Here is a 15001-nt window from a genome sequence, read left to right as displayed (position 1 = left end):
GATACAAAAAAATACTTGCTTAGAAAGGTGGTGGAATGTGTGTGAGCATATGTGCACATCAAGTCATGTCTCAGACAAATAACTGACAAGGAAAGTAACAAGATCATAAAGATACATCAGGATTTTCGGCTCCAATCATAACATTATAAAATAAAAAAGTTTTGTTTACAATGATGTGCATAATGCTATATGCAGTAGAGAAGAAAAGTGAACAGTCACCTAATGTTGATTTTATTCTATGATTGCCATCTGTTTTTCATCTTTTCAAGAATATTCTTCAGGATTATTGCTCTATCTATGTCTGGGTAGCAGAGGGTAAAATTCTTTTCAGTTTTACTCTGTTAGCCTCATCTTATTTGATTTGGATATTTTTTTTAAAAAATAATTAGGTTTACAAATACTGTTTCTTCTTATTAAACATCTCCACATCCTATTAAAATAGTTTTAGGAGATCTGTTGGCTAAAGTAGATGGAGCTCAAACTTGATGCAATTAGAACTACATGAATTGAGGTCTGGTTTCTCATTTTTGTGGAGGGATTTTAGTGATAGCATCTGAATAATAGCTTTCTAATCAATCTCCTTCTGTCTGCTGCACTAGCTAGCATTTCCACTTGCATTCTAAATGCTTATTCCTTGTGCAAAGTAAACAGAAGACAAAAATATCATTCCTCATCAAAAGGAATTGTTTCCCTGTTGGCACCAAATGTCTACTCCAGATAGAAGAGCAGGAAGAACAAAAGTAACAATAGTCTTCTGTTTCATCTAAGTCGAATTGAAGTTGCTGAGAGGTTTTGTAATAGAGTTCAGTAGGTATAAGAACATGGATATAAAAATCCAGACTCCATTTAAAATCAGAACGTTAGAGGAGCTGTGAGATTTTTCAAATATTTCCATATGGAGGAGAACTGTGTTAGTTCTGTGTGGTGCCCTCACTGTGTAGTAGCTAAATACTTCCCAAGAAAGTAAAATTCATATGGGGCATATATGTTAGCTTTAATGTATAGATTGATTTTTATAATATTACTTCTTTAATGGATGTGTATATACAAAAACAGAATGAGGGAATTGATAGCTTGCACAGTTGCAGAGCTCAAAAGATGTGAACTCCATCTCCTTGCACTGCATACATGTTTGTAGTTCAGCTTAGGGGATTTGTGTAATATGTATTTGGGTGGACTGTTAAATATATATAATATACAGGATTATGGGTTTGGCAAACTCAGTACACCGTTGACAAATCCTTGCTATACTAGGATAGGTAATGCTGGAAATTCCTATGTTACATTTCATTTTGCTCTTAGTATGGCTACTAAAGTACACACTAATAGAGGTATATAAATTTGGATGAAAAAATACACAAGAAAAATGCTTTATTCTTCAGTGTTGTGGATTTTGTAGTTCATGAAGTGACAAATGTTACAAACATTATTTGATAGATTGGAGAACAAGCTTTATTTGATAGTTAATGGATACATTAATTTAAACAGTGCAAATGAAAAGAAATGAGCTAAATTATCAGACTGGCTGCAAACCCAATGGAGTTTCACCTGTCCAAATTTTACATGACATATCATGTAACTGGATATCTTTTGCAAGAACACAAGTGCAGCTAGGGGTATACAAGGTGTGCAGAAGCTTGGGCAGTAAAAGTAAGACATAACCCTCTTGTAAATGAATAAATGATGGTTATATTTAAATGAGTATCTGCCTTGTTAAATCGAGAAATTTTGTGCATTCAGTGAATAAGTGGAAAAAAAAAAAAAACACCTAGATATGATGGCTTATAAAGTGGGATGGTTTGGCATTACCCTGGAGATTTTCTTTTAAGCCTATAGCATACAGACTAAGTCCTGGAGGTTACAGTAGTCTCCTGGAGCCTGGCAGGAGAGTCTTCTGGAATGAGGAAGACTGAAGTCTGCCCTTCCATGTCTTGAGAGGTTGACCTAACAAGCAGACAAAAAGATGTCTTTATCAGATATATTTTGTGGGGAGAAGAAACAGAAGAGATCTGCCACTTCAGAAGCAGGTCAGAGCTGTGAGTTCTAATCCTATGTCTCTGCTCTTGTCATCACCTTTGCTTGACTTGCTGGCTCTCCTGAGAAACATCTTTTACACAGGAGTAACCACATCTTCCTCTCAACCATTATGCCTCATCAGCAAATCTAAACTATATACATCTATCTGCAGCAGCAAAATAGGGCTTGGACATTAGTTTGATCCCTAACACCTGCTCACCCATCCCATCTGGTCACATGTTCTCTGCATGGTTTTGCCCCACAATCCCACACAATGCCAGGGTAGCACTGAACAGCTGCTGGTTCAGGGTAGTTCAGGGAGCAGCATACGGTAGTGAAAGTTTCCAAGAAGCAGCTAAGAATACAGCCACCTTATTTTAGGATGGAGAGACTGGGTCACCCACACTGTGGGCAAGAGAATTAGAACTGATCTGTTTAACTTACAAGCATGCACCCAGCTGAGTGTTGCAAAGCTTCCTCTGACTCTAGCTGTGGAGCATTAACGTCTGCACAAATTGTTCCTTCATTCTCCTTATCTTTAAACTTTTCACTGGCCACTAAAGGATAGAGAATTTAAGAAGGACAAGCTAAGCCATCCCCTCTTCTCTCTCTGGGCTTTCAGGCAGGATGCAACACAAAGGATACTTGCAGTGTTTGCTACTTTTATATAGTAGAAGTGATTTTTCAGACAACTATGGTGACCTTACGTGACCTCAAATACTTATCCTGAGGCATTTTTCTTCCTCTTTTTTGATAACATATCTAGCTTTCATGAGATAAGGTATTCTCATGAACAGTTATTCTTTCCGTTTTACTGTTATGGGGGAAGTTATCCCCTGTGTCTGTGTGGTATTTTGTTAGTGTTTGTGTATTCGTTCTTGTATGCTTTGTATGTGTGTTTTAGCTTGCTGGTGTGTTGAGCATTACATCTATCAGCTGATTCTGATGAAATATCTATATTAAATTTCCTTTAGTACAGAATAAGAAATTTGTAAGCATGGAATTTGTTTCAGTACTAAAGTCATGGGGGAGATATGATTATCAATCAAATAATTTATGTCAAAGTATAAACCCCTGAATTCTAGACACTTTGTCCCTACCATCAAAAATTTGAATACCAAACAATTTTTACAAGAGGAAGTGAGTATATATAACTTTCTCTTTCTCCATAATTTTACTCACACAAGATTTGATTTCAGAAAATGTGGGCATTTTTACTCACTTTGAAAAAAAGGCATTTTAAACAGCAGGATGTAATTTCAGGCTATTTGCAGTCAAGAGGCCTCTGCTGAGCAAAATACTCATTCAATTTAAGAATGTAGATTATAATAATTTTCCTATCTCCCTCACAGCAGGATTCCTGCCATCGTTTTGCAAACTCACAGGTTGCGATACTGAATGACTAGCTAACTTCAGTTCCAGGTAACACATGCTTCAAGCGTATTCTCATTAGCTCAACTTAGTTATAATGCAAAGCTGCTTAGTTTCACGAAGTGAAATGGGATACACTTAAATTGCCTCATTTAATATAATACTCCTTCTTAATACATGCAAAGTGGTTTATGATGGCAAAGCTTGTAGAGCATGAAAATTGGCAGGGAATCTAAGGTTTTCTGACTAAAGCTGTCAAAAATAAGTCCTATTTTATATCATTTCTTTTTAAAGAGGTTAAGAATAAGGAAGAAGATAATGAAGTAAAAAATAATCAGTGTAGAAAAATTTAAATTTAGTACATTAACCTTTTTAATACATCAGCTCTACCAAACAAGAAAATTGTCAAGTAAAGCTGTTCTACCAGTAATGTCTTCTGCACCGTAAAATTAAATGTAAAATACACAGTGGCTAAAATATATTGCAGTAAGAAACAATACTCTTTATTCTATCTGTTTTATTCAGAGAGTTTTATATTGTGCACTATGTTTCCATTTGCTGTTTCATTAATCCAGCTTCCTGTGGCTGCAATAATTTGCAAGGACTTTTTAATTGCAGGTGTTGATAAGGAATTATTTAGCTTTTTCTCTTTTAAATATTAAGTGAATGTATACCAATCTTGTGCACCTTGCAGACACAAAACTTGGTTTCAATAAGACCCAAACCCAACACTGTTAATATAGTTTTTATTTCCCAATATCCTGCACCTGTAGGCTGACAATAGGGCTATAAACCCTCTCCCTACATCCCTTTCCAATATTTCCAAAAGACTGTTCAGAGGGACGCTAAGCTGCTACAGGCTTTGCTGATGACACCCAAGTGTATTTCTCATTTTCCACAGATGCAACCAGAGCTATCACAAAGATGTTGCACTGCCTAGAGGAAGGTGGCTCCTGGAGAAGAGCAGTTGGCTGAGATTGAACTTGGGTGAGATCCAGACAATACTGGTTGCAAGAGAGAAATGATCCAGACAGCCAGTTGAGCAACGTTCCTAGGTGCATGCCTTTATGCATTGGTTTGCAATGAGACTGTTCACATCCTTGGAAAAAGGCTGAGATAAGCACGTTCTGCCCACAGACAAAATCTCTTCCCACCCCAGTTAAAAGCATCTGCATCATAGTGGGTATTTTAGCCTTTCTTAGCTTTTCACTGAGCTTAGAGAATGAGGTAGCAAAAATAACATGTAGAAAACTCCTCCGTGTCTCCAAGGGAAATGTCTAGCTGCAGAGATCTCTGCATACCTTTTAAGGGGTTGATCTAACTCATTGTAGCCAGGGCTGTTTCAGTCTTCACAACAAGAGAACATTGCTCCTGAATCACAATGTCTCTGAGGCTTCTTTTTGCATTTGGATAGAAAGCACTAATCTGTTCTCAAAGGTACAGTCCTTTTGGATCTTTTGATATCCATGATTACTTTTTTATTTTCCACAAACTGACAGCTTCTACAATAAATAGTTTAAAACCTTCTGAGCGAAGAGGACTCCTGAGAGAGGCGTAATGCATCTCTTCTGGTGAGCTTTCAAGATGTGTACATATTGCAGAGTGCTTTCAACAAAGAATTTGACTATCAGAAATTCTGTACTTCTGATAAAATTAAGCCTTCTGGTAGGACAAAGGTGAAAGACAACTGATTTAAAATCTAGGAGGTCATACAAACATCCCTAATCCGTGAAGTGCCACGATGCTGCAGTCGTAGCATATAGAAATTAACAGCTGGTGCGTAGAGCTGAAATCATACATGAAAGCTGCAGACAAATAGTGCCAGATGAAAACATAAGTGGGAGAAGCTGCACACATTACTCTTGTAGAAGATGGAGTCCAATTTCAGGGTGGAAGAGGTCTTTGAGCCTGGTCCCAAACATTAATGAAAAGTTATGGACATCTTTATGGAGGAGAAATAACTGTAAAGCTGTTGGTATTCAGCGTCAGTCTTGAACATTCTCCCTGACAGCATTATCTTTGCTTTAGTCAATCATAGAATGGTTTGGCTTGGGAGGAACCTTAAAGATCATTAATTCCAACACCCCTGCAATGGGCAGGGACACCTCCCACTAGATCAGGCTGCCCAGGGCCCTATTGGGAGCAAAATAAAAGGCATCCTGGGGTCTCACTTGTGAGAATTTCGATGGTGTAAGCAGTCATCTGCAGTTTATTCCCCAGGTTTGCTGAGGTCACAACATGATCCAAGTAAGACATGCTTCTGTAAGTATATCTATTGCATTTCCTTCAGTTCACATTCAGGAGTAAGCAAGATTAAATAAAAATACGGGTCTTTAGCTTTTTGCTTTTCTTACTAGTAACTGCATGGTTTGAATTTTTGGTAGCTACTTATCAGAGAAATTCCTGTCTCTAAAGCATAGATGTTTACAGACAGGACTCAAGTCAGACCATTTACTTTCCATAGATATTTTCCATATATGAACTGGAGCACTAATCTTCATGGTTAATATTTGAGCCTCATAAAGAAAATACATTCCTAGAACATTTTGCTGTTGGTAATTCCTTCCTTGTAGGGTCTTCACTGGCTCACCAGCTGTACTGCTTATCATAGATCCATTCACTTTGTGAAAACTATTTAAAATGTTCGCCATTAAAAGCTATGTAGAAAACTCAGTGCACATTTCTGAGGAACTTGTAGGAACATGTAGTTATTTGGAGGAATGAAATAAAAAATGCAGAACTACTATTCAGTTGGTATGTGTACAGCTATGCTGTACTTATTGCTATCATGAATAACACATTTGTTTGTCTAAATTGTGTGTATATTCCTACAGGGGTACTTAAAAGACAGAGCTTGTTAGAGAAGGCATGGAAACAATGCAGAATTTCTCCCATTTCAGTACTTGAATCACAAGGTATAATCATAAATCCTGACTGCAGTCTGACCAGCTAAAAGGGCACAGGGGACTTCACCAGAAACTGGGGAATTTCCTTTCCTTGACCATTTGTGTAACTCAGCTCCTTTAAGGAATGAACAGCCAACTGATCCACATCAGGGATCTACTTGTGTCTTTGTGCCCCAAAATTCTCTGCTGCTGCAGGGAATCCCAGCGGGGCCAGGGACAGTCGGCATTCCAAAATGCTTTCCTGGTCAGCCTTTGCCTTCTGGAGTCTTTGCAGATCAGAAGTTGGAGTGTGAATATTTTGCTTTTGAGGGGATGTAATGAAAGCTGATGGTGCTTTGTTCTGTTAGGAAGCTCACAGGAAATATTGCCTTAAAAACACTGAATTCATTAGGGAATTTAGGGTTGCAGGTTCAGTTGCTGGTTTCCCTATATTTTTACCTGTTATTTTAAAGCCTAAATCCTCCTTCTTTCCCTAAGACAGAATTACAAACTCAGCTGAAAAATGTGTATGCTATGGGATACCAAAGGCTTAATGTGACCTTTCTCTCAGTTCTAATAGGGAATGGCATTTTCCCTCCTTTGTTAATATGCAGATATCTTGATTTAAGTCAAGAAAACTACTGTCTTAATGACAGTGGTCTCTGCTTTAACAGCTATTGCACCCTGCTTCAAATCCTTTTTAATATTTCAAATATACCAAAACTACGTACTCATTATTTACGAAAATTGAATTGAAAAATTCTTTTAAATTAGTGAAGTAAAAGGAAAAATATTAGAATAGCTTTCTTTTCCTTATTCTTTTTGATTGATTGTTGTAGATTACTTTTTTTATATTGCATGGCACAAGTACCATTCTCTGATTTTTTTCTCCTTGTAGATTAATATGAATGGAAATGAAGTAGCAATAGTTTTTTTCTTTCCTCAAAGCACTTCCTTTTATAGCTGTATTTATCATGTGATTCCATCCTATGGTTATATGCACATATTGCTACATGAGTATCTGTTGCAGCTTGTATGAAAGTGTCAGCTACATCCTCATGTAGTCATAAGACTTACCATAACCAAATCTTGGATATTTAAGGGGTTTTAATATCTTGTCAATGTAGCCTTGTTAAACTATGTAAATGTATACAATGGATAGAACTTTCTGATGCATTTTTGCTGTTCAATGTCATGTAACACTAAATTATTCTAATTTATCTCCTTAAAAACGAAAGTCAATGCCCAACTCGATATAGATGTAGATGATATAGATATATTAGATAGATATAGATATAGATATAGATATAGATATAGATATAGATATAGATATAGATATAGATATAGATATAGATATAAGTATATAGGTGTCTGTTTCTGGATTGTTGGCATAGACCTCAAAGGCTGTAAACAACTGAAGCATAATGCAGGCAGAATTTGGAGACAGAAACTTACCAGTGTAATTCCAAGAAAAGAATCCAGAATCTTTAAAGCTTATTTGGTATTTGAGGATTCACAACTATCTCAGCTTGCAAGAAAGATTGCCTCTTCAAATCCTGTGATCACACAGCCCAGAAGCATTGCTGTATGGGCTGTGTTGTGTGTTCAGCTAACTCTGGTATTCTGCAGGCATTTCAGATCTCACAAGCTTAGTGCCTCTGCAAACGTGTATTCTGAATTGATCTGACACTGAAAGTTTCTCAGCAGTCTTGGCTTCTCGCCTGAGAACATGGCTACTTTTTTCCTAGTTTGAGTACTTAGCCTTTACTTAGGGAAACAGAGCAGCAGAGACTGGATTCTAAACTTCATACATGTGTCTCATTTTCAGAGGTAACCTACACCAAGTCTGCTTCCCAAAATCAAGACAACAGCAATGGTGAAGCCATAGAATAATATATGGAAAGTGTGGTCACTAAAACACTTCACTGTTTCAATTTACACTGACTTGTGTTCATGTATTTTTATTCTTATGTTACCATGGATAGAAATGGTGTTCAATGGTAAAAGGAAGAAAACACGGAAAATAAATATGTCCACCATGGAAAATAAATATGAACTATGTCCACCTCTACTTACTATCCCATATAACAGATGCTTATTTATCATTTCACCTTCCCCAACAGCTTAAATTTGTGAATACTTAAAAAAAAGTTTTTCTAGTTTTGCCTTGTTTCATAAAATCCAAAATGCTAAAAAATAGCATAAATCTGAAGTCTATTTTCTTAACATCTTCTCTTAAAAAAAAAAAAAAAAAGCTGGGGAGGAAAGATGTTTTTACCCCAAATAAATAGCTATTTCTTTCATCAAATAAATCAGAGATTTTAAGTAATTTTCAGAAGATATTGTAGCTTCATCCAGTCCTCTTATTTAGAGTTACTCTTGCAACCTGGCAACGTGACAAGTCAGTCAGATGTGAAAAATAATCTGTGAATAGATGCCATGAGATGGTTTTTATTTTTATTAATCAATATTCATTCCAAGACAGTAGCATTTCTTACAAATGACAGTGAACTAACACAGAGGAATGTAGCATTTCTGTGCTTACAGAAAGTGTAATGGAGACTTAAAGACATGCATTTGGATTCTTTGTTCCTGTTTCTGAATATCATGACTCCTTTATTTAGAATATGACTATATTGCAAATGTAAGCTAAACAAACCCCAATGAAATGTTTTCCTCCAGGTTGGGGTTGGGTTTTTTTTCCTGACAAATGGTAGAGATCTTGCAGGGCCAAACTTGAATTCTGCAATCTGTTCCTTGGCCTCATTGGAGCGACTGAGGAGTTTTTCTGCCTAGAAGCATTAGCACATAGAAGAAGTCTCTAAATAAAGAACTTGCTCATTTTAAGCTGGTTCTGCAATCAGCAGTCCAGATCCAAATCGCATTCTGGAAACATTCATCCCTTGGCATTGATTATAGGGAGAGTTTAAGGTGACTTCAGCTCCCAACCTATGCACTTCACTGAGAAAGTCATCATAATCAAGGGTGAATCTAGATTCTAATGATGCCACAATCCTACTCTGATTTCTGCATGAAATCCTGGTTAGCTGAAATTGATGGGAGTTGTGTCATTGACCTCAGGCAGCTAGAAGCTCACTTCAGACCTTGATTCAAAACTTGTCAAGATTTTTAACCTTAGAAAATAAGGATGTCTGGAAATGTTGACACAGCCTTGAAAGCTGTAACTCAAATGTGTTTGCAGTAAAATATTTCAAGTTTGCAGCTTTGACACAGGATTGAGGTGATGCATAAATATAAGAGGTCTTTTCCTTTGAAATTTCTAAAAGCAGTGTTCTCTCAGCAAAGCTTAACAATATATAAATATGTCTTTGTCACTGTCATGAATGTTTGTTTACAAACCTCTCAGGCCCACCAAATGCAAACAAAAATTGATAGGTTACATTATAATTGAAGGTGCATGCATATATCATAGAATCATAGAATTACTAAATTGGAAAAAACCTTTGAGAAAGTCAAGTCCAACTATACCTGTCCACTACTAAATCATATCCCTAAGCACTTCATCTATCTATCTTTTAAATAACTCCAGGGATGGTGACTCAATCACCTCCCTGGACAGCCTGTTGCAGTGCCCGATAACATTTTTGGTAAACAAATTTTATCTAATGTCCAATCTGAATCTCCCATTTTATCACCTATCACTTGGGAGAAGAGACCAACACCCACCCCACTACAGCCTCCTTTCAGATAGTTGTAGACAGCTATGAGATCTCCCCTCCGCCTCCTCTTCTCCAGGCTAAACAACCCCAGTTCCCTCAGCCACTCTTCATAAGTCTTGTTTTCCAGCCCCTTCACCATCTTCGTCGCTCTTCTCTGGACACACTCCAGGACCTCAATGTCTTTCTTGTAGTGAGGGGCCCAAAACTGAACACAGTATTCAAGATGCGGCCTCACCAGTGCTGAGTACAGGAGCACAATCACTTCCCCAGACACACTGTTTCTGATACAAGCCAAGATGCCATTGGCCTTCTTGGTTACCTGGGCACACTACTGGCTCATGTTCAGTTGGCTGTCAATCATCATCTACAGATGCTTCTCTGCCAGGCAGCTTTCTAGCCATTCTTTCCCAAGCCTGTAGTGCTGCACGGGGTTGTTGTGTCCCGAGTGCAGGACTCTGCACTTGGCCTTGTCAAACGTCATCCCATTGGTCGCAGCCCATCAATCCAACCTGTTCAGATCCCTCTGTAGAGCCTCCTTATCCTCAAGCAGATAGACACTTCCACCCAGCTTAGTGTCATCCGCAAACTCACTAAGAGTAATTAAATCCCTTCATTCAGGTCATTGATAAAGATATTGAACAGAACTGGACCCAGCACTGAGCCTTGGAGAACACCACTTGTGACCGGCCTCCAGCTGGATTTAACTCCATTTACTCTTTGGGCCTGGCCATCCACCCACTTTTTTACCTAGGAAGGGATATGGCTGTCCAGTCCAGTGGCAGCCAATTTCTCTAGTAGAACCCTGTGAGAAACAATGTCAAAGGCTTTACTGAAGTCCAGATAGACTACATCCACAATGTTTCCCTCATCCATTAAGTGAGTAACCTTGTCATAGAAGGCGATCAGATTAGTTTGGCAGGACCTGCCTTTCATAAACCTATGTTTTCTGGGCTTGATCACCTGGTTGTCCTGTGTATGCTGTGTGATAGCACTCAAGATGATCTCCTCCATGACCTTCTCTGGCACTGAGGTCAGACTGACAAGCCTGTACTTCCCTGGATCCTTCCTGTGACCCTTCTTGTAAATGGGTGTAATGGATGCAAATACTGGACCTGTTGGTCATTATTGCAAGTGAACTCAGTGACTTTAGGACCAGTGGCAGCCTGGGCTGCAGTGATCATGCGCTGGTGGAGTTCAAGGTCCAGAGGGGTATGGGACAGGTGAGGAGTATAGTCAGGACATTAAATTTCGGGAAAGCACACTTCCAGCTCTTCAATGAATTACTTGGTAGGACCCCCTGGGACGTGATCCTCCAAGACAAGGGAGCAGAGCAGAGCTGGAAAATATTTAAGGAAGCTTTCCACAGGGCACAAGAGCACTCAGCCCTGGTATGTAGAAAATCAGGCAGGAAAGGGAAGAGACCCACATGGCTGAGTCGAGACCTGCTGGTGAAACTCAAGAACAAGAGGGAACTGCACAGGCAGTGCAAGCAGGAACAGGGAACCTGGGACGTGTATAGATACGCTGCCTGGTTGTGTAGGGATGAGGTTAGGAAGGCCAAGGCGCAGCTGGAGCTGAACTTGGCAATGGAAGTAAAGACCAACAAGAAGGGGTTCTACAGATACGTCAGTGAGAAGAAGAAGGTTAAAGAGAACGTATCCCCAATAATGGTTGAAAATGGTGACCTCATATCAACAGACGAGGAGAAGGCTGAGGTACTTAACAACTTTTTTTGCCTCAGTCTTCACTGACAACCACTCTTCTCACCCCTCCTGGGTCATGTGACAACAAGATGGTGACCAGGGGGTTAGACCCCCTCCCACAGTAGAGGAGGATCAGGTTCATGACCACCTGAGGAACCTGAACATATATAAGTCTATGGAACCTGATGAGATGCATCCCAGAGTCCTGAGGGAATTGGCAGATGTGGTTGCCAAGCCACTGTCCATGATATTTGAAAAGTCTTGGCAGTCAGGAGAAGTCTCTGGTGACTGGAAGAAGGGTAACTTTGTGCCCATTTTTAAAAAGGGTAGAAAAGACAACGCTGAGAACCACTGACCTGTCAGCCTCACCTCTGTGCCTGGGAAGATCATGGAACAGATTGCATCCGGCAATAGACTTGTGAATGTCTAATTGAGTCGAGCAGATCTCTAACCATTTCCTCTTGGATCACTGGAGTTTTGTTCTGCTCTCCCATCCTATCTTCTGGCTCAGGAGGCTGAGTACCCAGAAAACATCTTACCTTAATATTAAAGACTGAAGCAAAGAAGGCATTAAGTACCTCTGCTTTATCCTCATCCTTTGCCACTATTGTTCCCACTGCATATGCTGCAGTGTTTATTTGTGCCATGTTGGGATGTGCCAAATACACTGAGGAAACAGGACCATTGCAATCATTTTAACAAGTTATTTGGCTGCATGCATGATATGATTTACTTCTGGGTAATGCGAATGCATTCAGCTTTATTTGTTAACCTAGTAGAACATTATTTATTAATGAGTTCTTCATGCTTTATTAAGCCTAATGTCAAAACACCTCTGTGGGACTCTAGGCATGTTCTGTCTTTGTGTTAAAGCCTTTCTAAAGAAAATGAAAAATTATGCAGCAAAGCTGCAGATAAAACCCAGTAGATATCAGTTCAATTATTCTTGATCCTGGCAGATGATGTTTCTGAATATTTGTGAAAGCACAGCATCTGATCATGTGCTAGCTTAAATTAAAGCACTCTGCAATCTCAAATGTATATAACTAGGGTGCCTTAGAAACCTAACAAGGCTACGGTGGTCTCCAAAGCTGAATGGAATATTCCAATGGCAAAAGCTTTTAAATTCACTCTAGAAGAGTTTGTGCTTTTTTCGATGAACTAACATTTTGGTTTATATGGGTGGATTAGCTGTGATTTTCTGTAATTTCAGAGAGCTGTTATGGTCAGGAAACTGATACTGGAGTTCCACAAACATTTTTATCCTTCATCTGACTGAGCACCTTGTTTTCTAGTGCTGCCATGAGATTCAAGTCCAATAGTTCTACATATTTTAACCTGGAAGAATGACATATTTCATAATTCCTCTACATGCATTGCTATTTAACACCAGTTAAGCAACATCAGCTTTAACACCACAGAAATACAGACAGAATGGAATAAACGTGATTTTATGTACTTGAAAAAAAACCATAATTCCCAGAAAATTAACATATTCATCATTTTTACATGAAATAGATAAAAGATTTACATATGTAAGAAGTCTTTGCATAAAGATCTTAGTTTGATGTCATCTTATATTTGAAAAACAATCTTTTAAATATGTGATTTCTAAAAAGATGTTGGTTAGCAGGCTTAATGTTTGCCAATCATGATCACTTTATTAATCATAATAAGCAGAAATAATATTAAAAACTTAATCTATAAGAATGAAAAAAATTAGATGTCAGTTCCTTTTGTGAATGCACAAAAGACATTTAACATCTGAAGTGACAGACGCAACAGTTTATCTGTTGAAATCTGAAAGTTTTCCACAGTTGAGATGCCATCTTGTTTTTACTCAAGACAGAGTTTTGTCATACATTCTAGTGAAGTGTAGAAATAAAATGTAGAGCCTTACTTTTACTAGACTCATCGCGCTAGCTGACGTGTATATAACAGATATATAAATTAGCAAAATCTAACCAAAGATACAAGCTGAAAAGACTGTCTCAATTTCCAACTGCAGCAACAAAATTCTATGGAGAAAAATTCCTGGAGGGAGTTGCAGATAGATGATTTGGACACTACATAATTGCTACTGCTTTATTTTCTGTTTGTAATTACTACCAGTTATGAATATTTAATGTAAGCTTGTTTTGAGGTTTTCCTTTTTCTTTCATCTTGCTACTTTGATTGTCTTTCACAAGATCAATGTAAGGCAATGAGATGGTAGGAGAATGCACCGTATCGTTACCATATCACAGCAAACATAAATAATTGGAGGGACCGATCCTCAGCTGGTGCCTGTGAGCGGAGCTCCCCTGGTTTCAGTAGAAGCCAGCCAGCTATAGACTGTCATGCTGAGACCTCTTGGCATAGACATTTCAGTAACATAAACTGAAGATTGCCAGGTCCTCCTGCTAGAGTGCTTTGTCCTGTTTTCTGCCAAGTAGTCACTGGAGCCTGGTTTGCCTCTTTCCAAGTGCGTTCCTAATCGTCAGAGTCCTGCTTGTCTGATGCATGTTTTTTTGTCTGGCACGAGCTATAAAGCTGTGAAATAAGCCAGGGATGGTAGAGGATGCCTCTGTTCTTTCTCCTCTGGTTGTCTTCTCTGATAAATAATTAATCTTGCTACAGATGTTCATCTGTAAATCCCAATGGGAGGGAAGCACCCTCTGTTAGCCCAGGAAAAAAAATCTGGAATTATGTAGAGGCAGAATGAGAATTTAAGTCACCTCCTTTCCATTAGTGCTTTGTATTGTTTAGCTTGCTTAACTTCAGAGGGTCTTTCATCCAGGGCTTGGGGATTTTTCTCTTCAGCTATCACAGTTATTATGGATTTTCCTCCTCCTGACCTTCCTTATGCATTGCTTATGTTATACAGAGAACACAGAGTGTAGGCAATGAAGGGGTGTAAATTGTGGCATTGCACTGCCCAGCTGTGGGCTCTGAACCCTGCACGGGGCTTGGGCTGTACAGACACCAAAGAAAACAGATAACTTGGCTTCCTCAGAGTCTTAAAGCAATGCAGGTTTGTCACCGGCCCCACTGCAGTCCAGCACATTGCAGGTATTGTTTTAAAGGCCACTATTTGCTAGTAATACACTGCTGTTTGTGTATGCTGAGAGACTTATGCTAATCAGAAAGTAGAACTAGAAGAAGCTGTCACATCAAACCCTTTGTATACTTATTAATTTTTTTTTTCTTTTAGTGTAAAAAACATGTCAACAAAATTGCATTTGTCTCAGAACCAGCTGAACATAATTTGTCACTAAGACTTTAAACAAGAGTCCAGAAACTCAGCAGTAACTCTTCTTAGACCAAACAGAATCTGTTGAGAGCTTGTTAGGTCCCTCTAGACTAC

At 38.6% G+C, this 15001-nt stretch overlaps 1 protein-coding gene across 8 annotated transcripts in view; it reads left to right on the top strand.

Moving 5' to 3' along the window:
* Positions 1-15001, top strand: part of HS3ST5 (heparan sulfate-glucosamine 3-sulfotransferase 5) — a 203316-nt gene that overhangs the window by 101956 nt on the left and 86359 nt on the right. Inside the window, exons 3-4 of one of the 8 annotated variants that reach the window (XM_054063396.1) lie at positions 3372-3438; positions 4289-4442. The exons of 5 other annotated variants lie outside the window; for them this stretch is intronic. The gene's annotated coding sequence lies outside the window, so the exon portion shown is untranslated. Of the gene's footprint in view, positions 1-3368; positions 3439-4288; positions 4443-15001 lie in introns of all 8 variants that reach the window. 2 more of the 8 variants (XM_054063391.1, XM_054063397.1) reach the window with 2 other exon arrangements.

The sequence above is a fragment of the Cuculus canorus genome, chromosome 3 (genome assembly GCF_017976375.1).
Source record: "Cuculus canorus isolate bCucCan1 chromosome 3, bCucCan1.pri, whole genome shotgun sequence".
In the NCBI taxonomy this organism is placed as follows: domain Eukaryota; kingdom Metazoa; phylum Chordata; class Aves; order Cuculiformes; family Cuculidae; genus Cuculus; species Cuculus canorus.
This window is presented reverse-complemented; position numbering and strand designations above follow the sequence as displayed.